This window comes from Triturus cristatus, chromosome 10 (genome assembly GCF_964204655.1).
Source record: "Triturus cristatus chromosome 10, aTriCri1.1, whole genome shotgun sequence".
NCBI classification, from domain to species: Eukaryota; Metazoa; Chordata; class Amphibia; order Caudata; family Salamandridae; genus Triturus; species Triturus cristatus.
Window position 1 is genome coordinate 677,362,224 of NC_140593.1, and position 21,699 is coordinate 677,383,922.

A 21,699-nucleotide genomic window follows, 5' to 3' on the forward strand; every position below is an offset into this window, starting at 1 on the left:
GAGAAGCTCAGCACAAGTTCTGCCTTTTGTGACCAGAGCTGGGGATGAAAGATCTGCCAGTCCCGCATGCTGAGTGAGGGGACATCACCCAGTAGAATCGAGAACATTTACCCGGAACCCCAGCTTCTGCCTGACCCAAGAGGAGAAGGAGATCGCCTAGAGGAAGTGAGGTCCAGTGGGGATACTGCAGAGTGGGTACTGGAGCAGTGTGAGATTCCGCTACATTTGGACCATCCCACCTATTAGCCTGCCTACCAGTGTGTGAAAAATATGCCCCGTTAGCAAGGTGGAGGCCGCGGTAAAGGGCCGTCGCCCTGGGGCGGCACTATATCGAGAATAGGGACATCACCCGAGGTAGTACTGTAGCCTAGAAAAGACTGTCACCCTGGGTATGCTGATACAATCCCATATGCCAGAAGGCAGCAGTAGTGAAGTGACCCTGTACCACCATGCACCCATGAAAAGCGGTGGGAAAAGGCAGTGATCTACGGAATATGCTGAAGAAAAAGGTGAAGGAATGGCCCAGCAGGAACTACTGATGGAGTTCAGGGAGTGACTGTAGCAAAAGGGCGACTGGGGAACCGGAAAGGCTCTGAGAAGGTGGAGACGGAAGTGGGATGTAGAATCTGGGCAGGGAGGGCCAGGACGAGGAAGCGCAGTCATTATTTAAGAAAATCTGTAGAGGACTGAACTTGCTGTCTGCAACCTGAGGAAAGGCCTGGAGGACTGGACCTGCTGTGTGCAACCTGAGGAAAGGCCTGGAGGACTGGACCTGCTGTGTGCAACCTGAGGAAAGGCCTGGAGGACTGGACCTGCTGTGTGCAACCTGAGGAAAGGCCTGGAGGACTGGACCTGCTGTGTGCAACCTGTGGAAAGGCCTGGAGGACTGGACCTGCTGTCTGCAACCTGAGGAAAGGCCTGGAGGACTGGACCTGCTGTCTGCAACCTGAGGAAAGGCCTGTAGGACTGGACCTGCTGTGTGCAACCTGTGGAAAGGCCTGGAGGACTGGACCTGCTGTGTGCAACCTGAGGAAAGGCCTGGAGGACTGGACCTGCTGTGTGCAACCTGAGGAAAGGCCTGGAGGACTGGACCTGCTGTGTGCAACCTGAGGAAAGGCCTGGAGGACTGGACCTGCTGTGTGCAACCTGAGGAAAGGCCTGGAGGACTGGACCTGCTGTGTGTAACCTGAGGAAAGGCCTGGAGGACTGGACCTGCTGTGTGCAACCTGAGGAAAGGCCTGGAGGACTGTACCTGCTCTCTCCACCCCCCTCAACTAACAGCCCAGTTTTCTACACCGACATTGAGTTGTCTCCCTCTCATGCTAAAAAGGAATGAGGGGCTCTCCTTTACTGCGAAGTGAAAGAAGGGGCAGGCAGGTAAAGCAGAAGCAAGACTTCACTCCAGGGTGCTTCCTACCTGAAAGAAATGCAAATGTGTGCAACTGGATACTCTGCAAAGCTAAAGGCGCTTGAGAGGCAGTATTGGCTTCAACTGATGACATTATTTGAAGCTTGATGGTGACAGAAGTATTCTTTTGTGACAGGTACTGTAGAGGTGTTACCAGTTCTAGGATGTGTCCTTTTAGTTGAAAACTATAAAATAAGTTTTGGCAAAGCCAACGGATCTTGGCTTTGGAACCTATTGCCTTTGACCATGCTCTTTGGGGATGCTACATAGCTTTGGCAATAAAAAGGAAGACAAAATGTGTCATGACACATACAACATAGTTTGTAAGGGTCATGAGGGTGTTGGTGCTGCATCGAGACGGTGTATGCATATGTTGGTACCCCATTTTCTTTTTTTCTTTTTTTTTTCACTGGTCCAAAATGACGGACGCCAATTGAATTGGTAAATAAAAAGTAATAATAATTTTGCCAGTGAAAAGGCGTTTTTTAACAGCAGAGTTAACAGCAAATGGTAGCTGCTGGACACTTAAAAAGTGTTATTACTACGAGCAGTGGAGATCAATGACGGAGCATGTGGGAGGGAAGCAACAGAGAGCGGGCGAGGAAGCAACGGGCTGAGGGGAAGCGACAACGAACGGGTAGGGAGAGTGAAAGAATTTAGTAAAATAAAACCTAGGAGGAGGAAGCAATGAACAGGGTGGGTGGGACAAGGAGAGCAACATGTAGCACATAGAGTGGGGGTGTAAAAAGCAGCACTCGAGTGGGGGCGGAGGGAGGAACATGCAGCGCTTGGAGAGAGAGTGCGGGGGTTCGGTAAGGAGGAAGCTGCTCCCGTGTGAGAGATCCTGAAAACATGCAACCTCATGGGGTGCCTAAACAGAAGTAAACAATGTAGTTCCCTTATTGCGAGCTGTAAGAGGATACAAGCTAGCTAATCAAAAGGATGGTACACAGGCAGTGCTGCAGGGGGGTAGGGGGTGGGCAAACACAAGAGGAAGGAAAGCCAATGAGTGAGAAGCAAGTGTGACTGTTGAAGTAACTGCAAGCACTTAAATACTGAATCCTTTTACACATGTTGCTGCAGCTTGTAATACATTTTTTTAACTACTTCCATATTCACAGTGCTTCATGTCAGTCTCTGGCACCTCGTAGCACTATAGATGCGCATTACTCTTCCTGAATGACCCAGACAGCATCAGTGACCCTCTAATGATCGAATTAACGGTCAGCTTTTCTACCAGAAACAGTGTGTTTTCCACTGATGACTTGAATCTGCATGTCTGTGGTTTCAGGTGTAAGCATATCAAGGACCATGGACGCATCATGTTTGGAGGTGTCCGCGCAGTTCGACCTTACGCCACGACTTTATCCGAAAAACTGCTTTCTCATAAGAGGGGCAGGGGGTGCTGCTGCCGCCATTCGGTCCCCTCTTCCCCAATCCAGCCCAAGGCCAATGAGTATCACCGAGATATGGGAGGCTCAGGGGACCCGCGAAATATTCTGCGAAATATTCTGCGACATAATTTCGCGTTACGCCGCCGGTTTCTCATACTTGCCTCCATGGTTCCGTTGGAGACTATCGTTGACCTTGGAAGAATAGTTTGTGCTGATAAATAATTTAATTGTTACGTACCGTACGTACACCGCCGAGAGGAACTGTCTTGGATTCTGAAAAGTAAGATCCCTGACGGAGAAACTGAAGTACAGTTGCACATTCCAAGACTGCAAAAGCGTGTAGCGGTGCGGGAGCCTACTGCCCCCCTATCTCGCGCCCCCGCACGTTCACTGCTTGGTTTGCCTGGGCATGATGAATCCTGCGCAGGGTTCGTTCCCGCAGTTGCACCCCAATGGGAGTTCGATCAGGTGGTTCCCTCCTCCGGACGCAGGGTTTTCTCACCCCTCTGAGTGGCGGTGGTCTGTATCTGGAGGAAGAGTGCTTGGAATGTGGGGGAGGAGTCTGGCACAGCTTCTCCCACCATCTGATTTAGTTTAAAAGCTTCACTCCCTGTACTGGGAAATAGAAAACAGCCCCTTTAACCGAGGGACATAACACATATCTGTGTACCCATGAACCCGTTCAGAGTGATCTGTCTTAAATTCTTAAGAGCAGTGGTCGAAGTGGGCGGTATCGGAGGAGAACGAAGTGCCCATCCTTTCTTGATAATACCGTCCCGCGACGGTTAATTCCGAAAGTTGAAAACCTTAGCTGAAGTACCAGGCACGGAGTGCCCTGTGCCGTGAAACCGAGGGAAGTGCAGGCAGCTAAACAAGCCTTCTCGCCAGGGTTCCTGCTTCCCTGAAAGAAATGTAAATGTGTGCAACTGGTTTAGCTGCAAATGTAAAGGATGCTTGGAAGCTGATGTTGGCTTTAATTGGTGGAATCACTTGCACCTTCCCGAAGAGACACAATTATTATTTTTGTGAAGTAGAGAAGGGAGCTACCAGCTAGGCTGTGAAGAGTGTACTTTTAAAAGAGAGTAAAAAAATAACAATTGCACTACTACAGCCTGGGTATTACTAAAATCTATATTTTGGAAGCTCTTTTTTTATCTTAAACTTTTATGCACATTTTATAGCAACCTATCTTATCCTGTGAGTAATGCAAGTTTAAATAATGACCAACATGTTCACTGCACTTTCTGTCTCAGACTGGTACCTTGTAGCGCTAAACATACACAAGTGACTGTTCATTACTTCACCAACTAAGTTTTAATTCCGTGGATCTCTGATGCAGTGCATTGACTAATAAAGGTTTCATGATGTACAATAGGGCATTTCCCACTGATTAAGATTTCTTGCATTTAACTTTCATTTTAGCTGTGCGTTATCTTACATGTAGTTACTTGAAGGTGAAAGACCGAAAAAAGTTACAGAATATTTTGTTTATTTTAGCTATGCCTTTGACCATGCCCCCATGCTCACTCATCCTGCCCTATTGCGTGCAGCATCGTACTTCCCATATTTTTTTAATACACTTCGACCACTGCTTAAGAGCCACATCACACTTTCCACGTTCAATGGTAACTGCGTCCTTAAATGTTCCCTGCCTCTTCAGCTGTCCAAATTCGTTCCAGAAAAATATTTTGTTTCCACTTCCAAGAATAGGTTTTGCGTCCTCGAAAAATGCGGCCAATACTCGTTGCTCTTTCTTTCTGATTTGTGCCTCAGTTTGCATTTAATTCACTTATGGACAGGCGCACCCGCAAATAGACTTACGGGCACCATTAGTTGCTCCGCGGACAGGAGCTGGGACGAGTAGTGAGTCAATTTTTTGTGTTCCCCATGAAGGCCATGACGTCATCAGGAGGTGCCCAAGGAAGGGGCAGTTAAGGCTGCGGCAGGCCCCCAAGATTCTGGACGAACCCCTTGACAGGGTTTTGATTGGTGTGGGCACTGGGCTGGCAGGCAGGGGGACTGACCTGCTGGTGATCCTGGACCTTTCTGCCCTAACCCATGATGCCTGGATTTGTACCATTTGGGAGGCTTTGCTTGGTGACGGGTACCCGGCAGGGGCAGGCTGCCATGCAGCGCCCTGGTGTGTGTGTTCGTATGAGTTCCTCTGTGATGGATGGGAAATCTTCACTTATGTATGCTTGTCAATAATTTCTCCAATTTTCTGATGCCACTGATGGAGGGTCTCGGTGATGTATAAGGTTGGGGCCTTCGGGCACAATGCATTCTGTTGATTTGCACTCTAATGGAAAATGGTGACAATTGCTATATTGCTGGTACAATCGGTGAGCTGTTGCTAATCTGATCTTGCATCCTTTATCCACATAAGCTGATGTCCACATAACTATTGTTACATTCCAGCTGATACTGTGTGAATAAAAGGCTACATCTTAGTTAAACCAGCATAATCTGAGTAGTCTCTCTCCCTGGGAGTCTTACCAGTGGGGGCTGCGACTTGCACATTGTGAGCATATTGTTCTTTTTACGCCTGGCTTGACACTTTGCTCTTGTCAAATCTTATGTCCTCCCTAAACATACAAAGGGGCTTCTTTAGCATTGAATCTTTCATAGATTCACATGCTTGTATCTTCCCCGTCGTCTTGGTGGGAGTCTCTCAGTAGTTAGAAAAGAAATACCATAGAAGTACATAAAAACCTCCAAAAGGGAAAGAAAAACTTTGACATTCGTCATCATCTTTATGTAGGTCCAAGCTTCGACCAATCAGAGACCAGCCCTTGACCTCAACTCCCCAGTCAGAGCCATCAGACCTCAGATTTCTAACCGCATGTTGTGTGTAAGGGAGTCTCCCTGAGCTCTGCTCAGTTTGTCAGTGAGTGAACTTTTGACCCTGCTTGAATTCACCTCAAGGTATTGTGTTCTACCCTCTTTACTTTACGGATGTCTGAGGGTTCTAAGAAGAGGCTTTTCAGGCTCTGTAGATCCTGTGGAAAGGCAAGACTTTTTTCTGAAGATCTACATAAAGACTGCCTTTATTGCCTCTATTCTAAACATACAGCCAAAGACTGTAAATACTGTAGAACCTTTTCAGCAAAGACACTAAAAGACAGAGAGGCCAGGTTATTATTATGGCTCCAGAAAAAGAAATCTAAATCAGAATCTGGATCTGATGTCAAAGAGAGCCCTGGGCCATCCTCAGTTGAGAGAAAGCGAAAAAATGAGGGTTCTACCTCATTAAAGGCTGATTTAAGGAAATTAAAGGCATAAAAATCCCATAAAAATCCTCCTCTGCCGAAAAGACAGCCATTAAGCCTAAAGATTCAGGCCTGAAGAAATCATCTGCTGCCTCTCTGCCTGTCACACCTCTCAAACAGACCTCATCGACAAAGAAAACACCGTTGACGGACCCGTCGTCGAGAACTTCTTCTAAATCTCCAACTTCTGTGGCAACGACTGCTTGGTAGACGGCTGTGGGGACAGTATCGTCGACGAGCACACTGACGACGATTTCATCGTCGACGGCTTCGTCAGCGACAACGTACCCTGTGTCGACAATCGCATCTGCGACTTTGTCAACGGGAACACCTTCACCGGCCCCTGTCAACGGGCTCTCCGTCGGCGGCAGTGTTCAAATCACCTTCACGGCCAGTATCGACGACGATTACTATCAGGCGTCTTCCATCGTCGTCGGCTTCGTCAACGGATACAAAAAGTCTTCATTTAGTCACAAAATCACCGGGACTGTCACCTTTACCCAAGATCTCACTATTGCTTCCTTCTCCCTTCTTGATACGGAGGAATCAGGAGATAAAAGTCTTTTTGGACCCGCTTACAGTCACTCGCAACTCAGAGTCAAATGCCAGAACACTGAGGAGGAAGAGGAAGTGCAAGGACACTCAGAATATATGGAGGGAGATTATTCATTTTCAGGACATTCTCAGACCCAACGTTATGACTCTTTTCAGGAGCACTATCCTTATGAGGCTTATGAAGAACGTCAGGAGGTTCAGAGAGATTCCATGCTGGTCCCACTCTCCTTGGTCACGTACCTTAGACATATAACTATTATAAAAGATTTCCGGACACTCATGCTCCAGTTCTATTGTCCAGGTATGCAAGTTGCTCCGCCTCCACCAGTAGTTACTCCACCGGCTGTGGCACAGGTTGAGAAACAGGCTCCACGGTGTATAACAATACAGGATGATTACATTGAGAGTGAAGCAGACGATCAACCTGAGGAAGGTGAGCTCACTCAGGATCCGGACCTTCTTGGCCAAGAATGAGATGGTTATGTGGCTCCATTTTCACCGTCGCCTTCCCCTCCCCGGCGACTCTCTCCCCCCCCCCCCCCCCCCCCCCCCTCCTCATGAAGTGATTGAGAGAGCTTCTAAAAGGGTTTGATTTGCCTCTGCCTATGGTGCAAACTGAATGTTTTCTTTACGATTTTAAAGATGCGTCAAAGAAATCGGATAGATCCATACCGATTGTGGACTACATTTGGAGTGAGGGTTTGAAGATAATGATGAACCCAGCTGTAGGAGAGTAGGATGTGCTTCTTATGGTTACCCCCACTTTTTGCTGATGTTTTACTGTTTTTCGACTTTAGTCTGGCTGGGACCCAGCTATTCAGGGCCTCAGCCTAGCTGCTTCCTCTCTAAATTGATTGCATGTACTTTAGGTACACTCAAGATTGGATTCTGGGGTACACTTATAAGTCCCTGCTATATGGTATACTGTGTACCCAGGGCATAGGTACCCCAGAGGCCTACCAGGGGCTGCAGCATGTATTGTGCCACCCCTGGGAAGCCATTTAAAATGACACAACACGTCTGCTACAGCAGCCTGTGTAAGGTGGTGTATGCACCCCTTACTGAGATATATGTTACCTATATCTCTCCATATATCACTGCACATGTAAACCTATCAGTCACCCCTATGGCAGGCCTTAACAATCTTGAAGGCAGGGTGCTGGGTTTCATGTGAGAGTGTGTCCATGCATGAGCAGAGCCCCTCTGCAGCTTTCAGAACCTTCATTCAGAGGTTGTTTGTGATGCAGCCAAACCATATACTCTTAAGTGCATTATAACCTCGCGGTAAATGCTAACTTTGGAATGGCTGCATGAAAACATGTTGCGTTTGGTGTCAAACACCTTGGAATCATACCTCCACACCAGTAACTGGTGTGGGAGGTATGAATCCACCCTACTAGAGGGAGAAACATGGCAGACACCCGGTACCAGCTTAACAGATCCTGGCATCACAAAATGGATGCTGCCAGCCACAGACACAAGTCTGCCCTCCTGGTGCTGGACGAAACTCCGACAGGGGAGACCTGGACAATAGGTTTCCTGTCATAGGGAGGTGTAACCCCCTCCCAGACAGACTTTAGCGTATTGGGGCTGGGTGGGTGCACTCCAAGAGTGCATTGATGTCTGCACTGGGTGCACATTTGGTGTCCCTGTGCATAGTCCAGCTCAAACCGGTTGCAGGGGCACTCAGCCCCTGCTCTGGCGTGAAAATAGACAAAGGACATGGGTGTAGCCACCCCACTGTCCTGACCCTTGCCTAGGTGGGTCCACAGAGTTTGTCCCACCCCTTCCTTGGGTATAAAGTAGGAACCCCTGACTACAGGACTTTAGATTTACCTGGACGAAGCTCTGCTACAGAATCCCAGACCTTCAACTATCTACACGACGTTGGATGACTGAAGAATCTCCCTTGGAGTAAAGGAGTTACTCCCCTGCAAGGCAGGCACCAAAGACGCATCTGTCCGGTTTGCATCGACGCTGCTCCCGAAGGACACCGACGATTTTGCAACACAGGAGGTGGGTTTCCAAGCTTCCCCGAGGCCGATCCGTGCTCTCAGCAACTCTGAGATCCAAAGCCCTCATGGGGACCGTGCAACCCGAACCCCTGGACACCGCGAACATTTGCAGCAGCATATGCTTCTTGGCGATCCCTGAGGCTGTGCTTTGGGCTACTTGTAGTCCAGACCCTGAGCAGTGATTCCACCGAAGATTGCTGGCCTACACTCCTCGAGTGACCCGTGGGCTGGTATCTAGTGATTCCTCTCGAGGTCCCTTCGCGATCCCTTGTCCGTCGACTTGTGGTTCCCTGAGAAGGGTACTTTGACTTTCAATGGGCTTTCCTGGTTGCTCCAGACGTACCCTGACTCTCCATCGCTTGGGTAGTCCCCAGGACCTTGCTGGTCCACACAAAGCCATGTTTCTCTCACCGCGTGGGTTGCAGTTGCAAAGGCTTGTTTGTCTCCAATCCGGAAACTGACCCCCCAGCACTCGACATCCTTCATGGAACAGCTCACCTGCGGACTGTGGTCGTCGTCGACGCCTCCTCGTCCCCGTGGCAGTGGAGTCAAGCTTCACCTCTTCGCACCTGAAACACCCGACATCGGTGGGCATTCGTCTATTGTGCCCCTGGTCACTGGCAAGTGACCCAGACTCTGTCCCCTCTGCTTTCAGGTTCTTCACATCTTTGATCCAGGCTTGGATCACCCCGGACACTTCTCCTCTCCACAGCAGCAGCACTTTGCAGCACATCATCATTGAAATCAACGAAGATTCCCGACACCATTTGACACCTATGTACCCGGCTTCCCTGGGTGAGGTAACACGAGTAGTCCGATGCTCCCATGGGTGCTGGCCTTAGAATCCTCTAAGTCTAAAGGGGTTTGCTCAAAGTCCTCTCCTAAGTGTCCTTATTCTTTCAAATTCCAACCGCGACTTTCATATTGAATTGTACGGGGCTTGCAGCTGTGTTCTCACACGGCACACGTCCCCCATGGGTCTACTGTGTCACTGTCTTGGGTGGTTCCTTGGGGTCCCAACGATTCTACGTGCTCTAGGCACGGTGTCTAGTCAAGTCGTGGTTGTTATACCACTTTCTTAATATAGTCTCCCCCTAAGGCCCATTGTATATTGTGCTATTTACTGTTGTTGAATAACTGTATTATTGTGTGCCTTGCTCTCTAACTTCATAAAGAGGTTAGTAGAGAGTGTTTAGAAATAAATACATATATTTTATATATATATATATATATATACCTTGTGTGGTTCTGCTTTCATTTAGTTATTCAAGAGGTTATAATCTGGTAAACCAAGCTGCTTTACACTCCTTCAAGATTTAGCCTAAAGGCTGCTCTCCATAGCTACCACTAGGATAGCTTTCAATAAAGGTTGTCTTAAACCTAATCATCAATAAGGATTGTTTGGACTGGTGCAAGGTGCCCACTATAACTAGTGGACAGCAAATGCCAGGCCAACTTCTCACATTGGTGTGCAGCGGCTTGCTATTTCTTTACCAGATAATCTCTTTGAGTGACTAACTGAAAACCACTATAGGTACATAGGTACATATAAATCAAGTTTAGAAAACAGTAAGTTCTACTGAACTCAGAGTTGTGTGTCAAGGGCTTAGCAAACCCTTTCTACAAGTCAAGAGAGTTTAGTAGTTCCCACTAGGTTAGGTAGGTGCAACACCTCACTACACTAGTATGTCTTCAAGAGCAGAAGCCAGTGGCTCCTTGCTGACTAAGTATGACCACCTCTCATTTCAGGAATTGAGAAATATGTCTGCATCTAGGAAATTGAAGACAGGGAAGAACCCTAGGACTCAACGCCTCATAGAGGCCTTGCTTTTAGATGACCTCAGAAAGACCCTAGGGTCTGATGAGGCAGGCAAGTTGGGTGAGGCAGCAAAAGATGACAGGACTGGAAGTAAAAACATCCAGGACCAAGAATCTGAAACTGACCAGGAGGATCAAGATGATTCTAACCTGGACAATCCAATCCTTCCTGAAGGGGAAGGAGAGGAAGAAGACATTAATGGCCCTCTCTTCACCCCACCTGGAAGGGTTAACAGTTTACCAAGAAGGTCTAGATCTACTTCTCAGGAATCTAATAATTCTGGTACATCTGTAGGGACCCCTGTTTCAAATAGGACCACTGCCTCTCATAGGAGGGAGTCCTCTTATGACAGGAAGTGCAGGCTGCTTGACTTTGAAAGAGCAAAGCTCAGAATCAAGAAAGAGCAGCTGGCCCTAGACAGGGAATCCCCGGAGCTTCAGAGAGCTTCAAAAAGGTTGGGGCTAGAGCCCCATGGTGGCAGCAACAGTGTCCCTAGAGGTAGAGATCATACACATGACCATAGGAACCTGAACAAGATTGTCCCTCCCTACCAGAGTAGGGATGACATCCACAAATGGATAACTGCATTTGAGAGGGCATGTAAAGTACAGAGGGTCCCCCAGGAGCAGTGGGCAGCAATCTTGTGGCTCTCCTTTGCAGACAAAGGCAGAGACAAGCTCTTCACTGTTAGGGAAGAGGATGCTGACAATTACAAAGTCTTGAAGAGTGTATTGATTGATGGGTTTGGCCTGGCCACTGAACAATACAGGTTAAAGTTCAGAGACACCCAAAAGACACAGAGTCAAGACTGGGTTGACTTTGTAGATTGTGCTATTAAGGCTCTGGAATGCTGGTTACCTGGCAGTAAAGTGTGTGATTTTAAAGGATTGTACAATTTGATTATGAGGGTGCAGATCCTTAATAATTGTCAAAAACAGCTGTTGCATCAGTACCTGGTGGACTCTGATCTGATCTCTCTGCAATAAGTGGGCCAGAAGGCAGTCAAATGGGTCAGAACCAGGGTGAGGCAGAAGGTTCAGAACCAAAGTGGTGACTCCAAGAAGCAGGATTCTAAGAACTCTGATAAGGGTGGGAGAAAGGGTAAGGACCAGAAACCTTCTCAAGGGCCCCAAAAATCTGCATCTGGTGGGGAGTCCCAATCTAACAAAGGAAAAGGCCAAAAGAAGCCATGGTGAAAAATCAGTTAAAAGAAAACCCATTGGACTAGTGATTATACCAAGTCCAAAGACTCAACTCCAGCCACCATTGCCCCTAAGGCAACTGTTCCCCCTAGTTCAGCTCCAAGTGGTGGCACTCAGAATAAGGGTGTAGTAGGTTTAACCCTGGGATCTGAGATGGACTCTGGCCTAGTCAGAGTTCCTACTCAGGCTGTACTGATCTGTGATGGAGGCATGGATATGGCCTCCTTATTTGTCAGTCGCAGTAATCTGGGCAAATACAGACAGCAGCCTTTTATAAATGGAAAAGAGGCTTTGGCATTCAGGGACAGAGGAGCAAGTGTCAGAATGGTGACAAAAGAGTTTGTGGCTCCTGAGCAAATCATACTTGGGGGAAATGTACCAACTGACCAATGCTAGCAATGTCAGGACAGACCATTCCTTGGCAGTTGTTAATTTCTCTTGGGGAGGGGTAACTGGCCATAAGAAGGTGGTGGTAAGTACATATCTCCCTGTTGAATGCTTGCTTGGCAATGATTTAGAAACTTCAGCTTGGGCTGAAGTGGAACTTAGGACCCATGCAGAAATGTTGGGAATCCCTGCACATGTGTTTGCTATGACCAGGTCACAGGCAAAAATGTCAAAAGCTGAACAGGCCCTGGATCCTGGAAGAATGGACCAGATGCCTCCCAAGAAAAGGAGCAGAAGGGGTAAGGCAGTGTCTTCCACCCTGACTCAGAAAGCAGATGAGTCTCTTGGGGAGATGATCTTAGTCCTGAAAAAGGAACTGTCCCAGAGGAGCTTGAACCTGACCAGGTTGAGTTCTTGGGGACGGGGCCCTTCCAGGGCAGATTTGAGCCAGGAGCAGGTGAGCTGCCCTTCTCTTGAACCCCTCAGAAAGCAAGCTGCTGACGAGGCTGCTGGGAATGCTATTGGAACCCATACGATATATTGGGATGATGGACTCCTGTACTCAGAGTGTAGAGACCCCAAACCTGGTGCCACCAGGAGGATGGTCATACCTCTGAAGTTCAGAGGCTTCCTATTAACACTAGCCCATGATATTCCCTTAGCAGGTCACCTGGGCGAAAACCTGGGACAGAATTGTCCCTCACTTTCATTGGCCCCACATATCTGAAGACACCAAGGAGTTTTGTCGCTCCTGTGTCACCTGTCAAGCCAGTGGTAAGGCAGGTGATACAACAAAGGCCCCCCTAATATCACTACCTGTGGTGGGGGTTCCATTTGAGAGGGTTGGGATTGACATGGTTGGTCCCATGGATCCTCAAACAGCATCTGGACACAGATTTATACTGGTGGTGGTGGACCATGCCACTACATATCCAGAAGCTATTCCCCTCAGGAACACTACAGCACCTGTGGTGGCAAGGGCCCTACTTGGAATCTTTTCCAGTGTGGGTTTCCCTAAGAAGGTAGTATCAGACAGAGGTTCAAAATTCATTTCTAGTTACTTGACTGCTATGTGGAAGGAGTGTGGTGTGAATTATAAATTCACCACCCCTTATCACCCACAATGCAATGGGTTAGTTAAAAGGTTCAACAAAACCCCCAAGGGCATGATCAAAGGTCTCCCAGAAAAGCTTAGGCGCAGATGGGACATACTTTTGCCCTGCCTTCTCTTTGCCTACAGGGAGGTTCCACAGAAGGTGATTGGTTACAGCCCATTTGAGCTTCTGTTTGGACATCCAGGGAGGGGTCTATTATGTCTGGTGAAGGAAGGATGGGAGTTACCTCTCAAACCCCCTAAACAGGATATTGTAGACTATGTACTTGGTCTCCGCTCCAGGATGGCTGAGTACATGAAGAAGGCAACTAAAAACCTTGAGGCTAGCCAGGAATTACAAAAAGCCTGGCATGACCAAAAGGCTGTGCTGACTGTTTACCAGCCAGGGCAGAAAGTATGGGTGTTGGAGCCTGTGGCTCCAGCAACCCTCCGAGATAAGTGGAGTGGCCCCCATACCACAATTGAGCAGAAGGATGAGGTTACCTACTTGGTGGAACTTGGAACTCCCAGGAGCCCCCTCCATGTCAATAGGCTCAATGCATATGTTGACAGGGCTGACATGGGCTTGCTCATGGCTACTGATGAGGGACAGGAGAAAGAAAGTAACCCACTCCCTGACCTACTCTCTCAGAACCCTGATAATGGACCAGTAGATGGTGTAGCCTTGGTAGGCATCCTCACTGTCCAGCAACAAACTGACTGCCGAAAAGTTCTCAGCCATTTCAGACATATGTTGTCACTGACTCCAAGTCAGACTACCTGGTGCACTCATGAAGTGGACACTGGGAACAGTCTGCTTGTTAAAAATGTGATTTACAGGCAACCTGACCATATCAGGAACTGTATCAGGGCTGAAGTCCAGAAGATGTTGGAATTTGGATTTATTGAACCCTCAGATAGCCCCTGGGCTAGTCCAGTAGTCTTAGTGCCTAAACCTCACACCAAAGATGGCAAGAGAGAGATATGGTTTTGTGTAGACTACAAGGGTCTCGATGCAGTCACTAGGACCGATGCCTATCCAATCCCTAGGGCAGATGAGCTGATAAGACACTTTGACCTCAGCCAAGTTTCTTAGCACATTTGACCTGACAGCTGGCTGCTGGCAGATCAGACTAGCTGATGATGCACAGCCAAAGACAGTATGTTCTACCCCTAGTGGGCATTACCAATTTGTGGTGATGCCCTTTGGTTTGAGAAATGCACCTGCCACTTTAAAAAGGTTGGTGAACAAAGTTCTTACCGGCCTGGAAGCCTATAGTGCAGCATATCTAGATGATATTGCTGTCTTTAGCTCCACCTGAGAGGATCACCTGGTCCACCTGAGAAATGTTTTGGAGGCCCTGCAAATAGCAGGCCTAATTATCAAGGCCACTAAGTGCCAGATAGGGCAGAGTCAGGTTGTGTACCTGGGCAACCTTGTGAGTGGAGGCCAGATTAAACCATTGCAAAGCAAAATCCAGACCATAATGGACTGGGTTGCTCCAACCACCCAAACTCAGGTCAGAGCTTTCTTGGGCCTGACTGGGTACTATAGAAGATTTGTCAAAGGTTATGGATCGAGAGTGACCCCTTTGAATGGCTTAACGTCTAAGAAAATGCCCAAGAAAGTTCAGTGGACAGTCATCTGTCAAAAGGCATTTGATGACCTGAAGCAGGCCATGTGCACTGCTCCCATTCTGCAAAGTCCTAACTTCTCCAAAGAATTCATTGTCCAAACAGATGAATCTGAGTTGGGGGTAGGGGCTGTGTTGTCACAATTGCATGATGAAGGTCAGGATCAGCCAGTAGCTTTTATTAGCAGAAGGCTGACTCCCAGAGAGAAACCTTGGTCCGCCATTGAGAGGGAGGCCTTTGCTGTGGTTTGGGCTCTGAAGAAGTTGAAGCCATACTTGTTTGGCACTCACTTCATTGTTCAGACAGACCATAAGCCACTCTTATGGCTAAAACAGATAAAGGGTGAAAACCCCAAACTTTTAAGGTGGTCCATTTCCCTACAGGGGATAGACTATACAGTGGAACATAGACCTGGGAGTAACCATACCATTGCAGATGGATTCTCCAGATATTTCCACTTAGAACATGAAGTCTCAACTTGTCAAGGTTAGTTTAATGTCCTTACTTGGGGGGGGGGGTGTGTAGGAGAGTAGGATCTGCTCCTTATGGTTACCCCCACTTTTTGCTGATGTTTCACTGTTTTTCAACTTTAGTCTGGCTGGGACCCGGCTATTCAGGGCCCCTGCCTAGCTGCTTCCTCTCTAAATTGATTGCATGTACTTTATGTACACTTCTGATTGGATTTTGGGGTACCCTTATAAGTCCCTAGTATATGGTGTACTATGTACCCAGGGCATAGGTCCCAGAGGCCTACCAGGGGCTTCAGCATGTATTGTGCCTCCCCTGATAAGCCATTTAAAATGACACAACAGGTCTGCTACAGCAGCCTGTGTAAGGTGGTGTATGCACCCCTTACTGAGATACAGGTTACCTATATCTCTCCATATCATTGCAGTCACCCCTATGGCAGGCCTTAACAATCCTGAAGGCAGGGTGCTGGATTTCATGTGAGAGGGTGCCCATGCATGAGCAGAGCCCCTCTGCAGCTTTCGGAACCTTTATTCCGGGGTTGTTTGTGATTAGGGCTCCCGGTTTTATAGTATTTATTTTTTGGGCTTTTCCATATTTATTGTTTGCTAATTTTATCTGTATTTATCCATGTTTATTTATGGTTTTGTGGAAAAATGAAGCTGAAATTAGTATATTTTCAAATTTATTCAACTGGTAAATATGCACTCGTACTTTAATGCCTACCATGTTTCAATGCTGTAAACACCTGCAAAAGATAAATCATTGCACTTAAAAGGAAATATGTAAATTTCAGAATCAACCTTGTGCATATCTACTTCTGTTACAGCCTCTTTACTAAAATTCCTTTCATTTTTAGCCCCCTAACCTATCAATCCACACAGCTATAGGCCTGGCAGTCATGCCAGACAGTATTTAGAATTAGTCAAAAGGCAACACATTTTCCATTTTTATCCACATTTAAAAATAAATACAGACAAGAAAATAAATGTGTTCTGTCTGTATTTATCTGTAAAAATCAGTAAAAACGGAAAATAGGGAGCCTTATTTGTGATGTAGAAAAACCATATACTCTTAAGTGCATTATAACCTCGCGGTAAATGATAACTTTGGAATGGCTGCATGGAAACATGTCGTGTTTGGTGTCAAACACCTTGGAATCATACCTCCACACCAGTGACTGGTGTGGGAGGTATGATATCACCCTACTAGAGGGAGAAACATGGCACCACCGGTACACCAGGTACCAGCTTAACAGACCCTGGCATCACAAAATGGATGCTGCCAGCCACAGTCACAAGTCTGCCCTCCTGCTGCTGGACGAAACTCTGGCAGGGGAGGCCTGGACAATAGGTTTCCTGTCACAGGGAGGTGTAACCAACTCCCAGACAGGCTTTGGTGTATCGGGGCTGGGTGGGTGAACTCCAGGAGCGCTTTGATGTCTGCACTGGGGGCTTATTTGGTGTCCCTGTGCATAGTCCAGCTCAAACCGGTTGCAGGGGCACTCAGCCCCTGCTCTTGCGTGAAACTGGGCAAAGGATGGGTGTAGCCACCCCTCTGTCCTGACCCTCCCATAGGTGGGTCCCCAGAGTTTATCCCACCCGTTCCTTGGGTATAAAGTAGGAACTCCTCACTACAGGACTTTAGATTTACCTGGACAAAACTCTGCTACAGAATCCCAGAACCCCTGCTATCTACACAACGATGAATGACCGAAGAATCTCCCTTGGAGGTACTCTCCTGAAAGGCAGGCACCAAAGACGCATCTGTCCGGTTTGCATTGACGCTGCTCCCGAAGGACACCGACGATTTAGCAACACAGGAGGTGGGTTTCCAAGCTTCATTTAGGCCAATCCGTGCTCTCTGCAACTCTGAGATCCAAAGCCCTCGTGGGGACCGTGCAACCCGAACCCCTGGACACCGTGACCATTTGCAGCAGCATATGCTTCTTGGCGATCCCTGTGGCTGTGCTTTGGGCTACTTGTAGTCCAGACCCCGAGCAGTGATTCCACCGAAGATTGCTAGCCTACACTCCTCGAGTGACCCGTGGGCTAATATCTAGTGATTCCTCTCGAGGTCCCTTCACGATCCCTTGTCCGTTAACTTGTGGGTCCCTGAGAAGGGCACTTTGACTTTCAACTGGTTTACCTGGTTGCTCCAGACGTGCCCTGACTCTCCATTGCTTGGGGAGTCCCCAGGACCTTGCTGGTCCACACCGAAGCAATTTTTCTCTCTCTCACCGCGTGGGTTGCAGTTGCCAAGGCTTGTTGGTCTCCAATCCGGACACTGACCCCCCAGCACTCGACATCGTTCGTGGGATAGCTCGCCTGTGGACTGTGGTCATCGTCGACGCCTTCTGGTCCCCTTGGCAGTGGAGTCAAGCTTCACCTCTTCGCACCTGAAACACCCGACATTGGTGGGCATTAGTCTATCATGCCCCTGGTCACTGGCAAGTGACCCAGACTCTGTCCCCTCTGCTTTCAGGTTCTTCAATCTTCGATCCAGGCTTGGATCACTCCGGACACTTCTCCTCTCCACAGCAGCAGCACTTTGCAGCACATCGCCATTGAAATCAACGACGATTCCTGACACCATTTGAAACCTATGCACCTGGCTTCCCTGGAGGAGGTAACACAAGTACTCCGTTGCTCCTGTGGGTGCTGGCCCTAGAACCCTCTAAGTCTAAAGGGTTTGCTTAAAGTCCTCTCCTAAGTGTCCTTATTCTTTAAAATTCCAACCGCGACTTTCCTATTGAATTGTACGGGGCTCGCGGCTGTCTTTTCACACTGCACATGTCCCCTCTGGGGCTCCTGTGTCACTGCCTTGGATGGTTCCTTGGGGTCCCAGCGATTCTACGTGCTCTTGGCACGGTGTCTAGTCAAGTAGTGGTTCTTATACCACTTTCTTAATATATGGTTTTTTTCCCCCCCTGGGGCCCGTTGTATATTGTGCTATTTACTGTCGTTTAATAACTGTATTATTGTGTGCCTTGCTCTCTAACTTCATAAAGAGGTTAGTAGAGAGTGTTTAGAAATAAATACATATATTTTATATATATACCTTGTGTGGTTCTCCTTTCATTTAGTTATTCAAGAGATTATAATCTGGTAAACCAAGCTGCTTTACACTCCTTCAAGATTTAGCCTGAAGGCTGCTCTCCATAGCTACCACTAGGATAGCTTTCAATAAAGGTTGTCTTAAACCTAATCATGAATAAGGGTTGTTTCGACTGGTGCAAGGTGCCCACTATAACTAGTGGACAGCATACGCCAGGCCAACTTCTCACACCAGCCTCTGTTCCTGCTGTGTTACAGAGGATGTAGAAGAAATACAAGGCACCTGATTCCCCTCCAGCTTGTTTAATTGGCCATCCTCGCCCGATTCAGTAATAATGCAGGCTGCCCAGAGGCGTTCCAGGAATCCTCAATCTCCCTGTTCGGTGCCTCAAGACAGAGAAGGCAAACGCTTGGACAGCAGTGGCAAGCACTTCGCTACTATGGCGGCTACTGTTATGAAGGCTTCTAACGCCTTTGCAATCTCTGGGAGGTATAACCGTTTCCTGCAGGAGGGTGCTAGAGCGTCTTCGGAGGTGATTGACTCTGCATTGGATCTATCTTGTATTGCTTTCAGGCAAATGGCAGGTGCCGCAGTCCTTCGTAGACATGGCTGGCTTAGGGCGACGTCTTTCCGCCCCGAAGTCCAATCGAAAGTGCTGGACATGCCCTTCGATGGGGAAAACATTTTTGGAAAACACGTAGACGAAGAGCTACAAGGCATCAAATAGTATAATGAGACTGCACGTTCCATGGGCACACTACAACAAAGGCGTTTTCAGTCCTTTTGTGGAGATAGAGGAAGAGGTAAGTTCCAGCAATGACCGTCTTATCAATCTTACAGATATCAGCCATATGGTCAGAGTTACAGATCACAATATGGATGACAGCAACAGCAGCAATTTCGTACCTCCAACATGTCGTACAATCAGCAATCAGCTAGACGCAAGCCTGCAGGACGAGGAAAATGACAGGATTCCTCAAGACGTCAGTGACGTTTCTCTTCCGCCAGCCACCACATTTCGATCTCAACACCTTTGGTCTCATCGGCTCTCTCCATTTCTGAATCAATGGCAAACCATCACGAAGGACAAATGGGTGCTGGACATTATCGAACACGGCCACACCTTGGAAGTTGTCCGCAAACCTCCTCGGACTCTGCCTACAAGAAAAACGCATCATCATCATTTGTCCTCATTAAGTCAAGAAATTTCGACTCTACTAAAGAAAGGGGCGATAGAAAAAGTGCCTTTCGGGCAGTGAGGGAAAGGCTTTTACTCCACGTTCTTCTTAATAAAGAAAAAATGCGGGAAATGAAGGTAGGTCATGGACCTCAGGCAGCTAAACAAATACATAAAAAACAATTGTTCAGAATGTTATCCCTTTAAGAGATTCTCTGTATTAAACGAGGGAGATTTTCTAGCGTCCCTCGATCTCTTGGATGCATACTTTCACATTCCCATTCATGCAAAGCATCACCAATTCCTAAGATTTGAGGTGGCTGGGGATCACTACCAGTTCAAAGTCTTGCCATTCAGCCGTCGCTCAGCGCCCAGAGTTTTCACGAAATGTATGGCTCCGGTAGCGGCTTTTCTGAGAAGAGAGCGACACCAGGTTTACCCCTACCTTCACGCTGCAAGGCACATACACCTCATGGCTTGAGAACACCTCTTTCAAAATGAGCAGCCCATTTGATTCATTTTCTCCCATTCTGCAGCCAAAGCCTACCTTAAGGGCATGCCAAGGCATTCTCCCTATCCCGTGTACCGCAGAGATCTAGAGAACTGCTGGATCAAAGTGTAAAGCTCTAACGGAGCCAGCATATGCTCAGGCTGGCTCCCATGTCTGTAAGCCCTAGATGTCTCAAGAGTGGCATAGTTAGTTTGTTATAGGCCCTGGTGTAAGCGAAGTAACTGGTCCCCCCCACTAGGATGATATCTCAGTCTTTCAGCTTCCACCAACACTCCTCAACCTCCTTCAACCTTGTCTGCATCTGCATATCAAAACTCACTACCACTGTCATTCACACACTATTGTATTTTCACTCCTTGTTCTGCATTTCTGCAAATCAGCACTATGATCTTAAAAAAGCATTAACAAAGTCAATAAGTGTAGGAAGCTGGCTCTCTATATGGTATACCAAAAAAAAGTATACAGTGCAAAGAGTCCAGGTATTCCCTTACCAGTAGACCGGGGCCTGCTCTAGCAATCCCAAGGAGTTCTTCTAGGGGATAGTGTGTCAAGCAGCCTTCAGCTTATCAGAGAGGAGTATTAGACACCTGCATTTATATAGTGTTTACTACTCCATAGGAGGTGTCAAAGCACTTTTCGGCGAGTAACATGATACTCTGGAACCCAAAAAGGATTAGTGGTGAATTTGTATAGGGAAATATGAAATAAATTTGAGTCTGTTAGTTGGATTGAAAAGATTACTGGAGGGATATTAGAGGGAAGGGTCTAGAAAGTGTTTATTTGGAGATCCGAGCAGTAGTAGGAGGTTTGGGTTGAGTAAAAGAGAGATGGAGAGGGGAAGAATCTCTAGAAGTGGATTAGAAAGGCTTGTTTGAGTGATCTGAATAGTAAAAAATGTTTAGGATGATGCAAGGAGCAGTAGAGGAGGGAAGAGTCTAGAAAGGGTTATTTTGTGGAACATAGTAGTAGTATAGTGTTTGGGATGAGTCAGAGTTTAGGTAAAGGATATATTGAGAGAGGTATAGGGTGAGATATAGGATGGTGCATTGGAGTTGCTGAATTAGGAGTAACATAATAAATGTAAAGATACATAAGTACATGGAAGGCATATATGTATAACGAAGGTAATATATCTAGATTGAAGTTATATTGAATAAACTCAGAATTTCAACTGTTGCTGTACTTTAAGCTATTTGTTTAATTTTTATTTTGATCATTCAATAGTGAAGAAATTTTAGGCAAATAGTTATGATAAAAATTTACTTATTTATGCAGTGACCTATATACAAGTTAAACATAAACATAGACAAATATAGCCATAGGTAATATGTACATTTGTTAAGCAGACCTAACGAATATCTATATAATTATAAACATAATCATTATACACATTTATACAAAGGAATGCATATATCTAGATACTTACATATAATCCAAATAAATGTTATATACCCAGGGATATGCTGTACATGGTTTAGTATGGTGGTTATGTGAGGAAGAGTCAACTCTTGAGTAGTCTTCCGAAGATAAGATAGTTATCTGTAGAATTTATGTTAGTGGGTAAAGAGTTCCATAGTTTGGCTGCTGGAACAGATAAAGATGTGCCACCCGTGTTTTTTTCCCTGTATTGTGGGATATTGAGGCGGGATGCCACTCTAGAGTGGAGGTTCCTTTGTTGAATGTATTTGGTGATTTTATTCCTGATGAAG

At 47.1% G+C, this 21,699-nt stretch overlaps 2 protein-coding genes across 3 annotated transcripts in view; one reads left to right on the forward strand and one right to left on the reverse strand.

The window, feature by feature from the left end:
• TMEM204 (transmembrane protein 204) overlaps positions 1-3,216 on the reverse strand; it is a 158,116-nt gene extending 154,900 nt beyond the window's left edge. The window contains exon 1 of the mRNA XM_085628166.1: positions 3,041-3,216. The gene's annotated coding sequence lies outside the window, so the exon portion shown is untranslated. The remainder of the gene's footprint in view (positions 1-3,040) is intronic.
• The window catches only part of IFT140 (intraflagellar transport 140), a 1,808,590-nt gene that overhangs the window by 1,290,386 nt on the left and 496,505 nt on the right, over positions 1-21,699 (forward strand). The window lies entirely within an intron of this gene.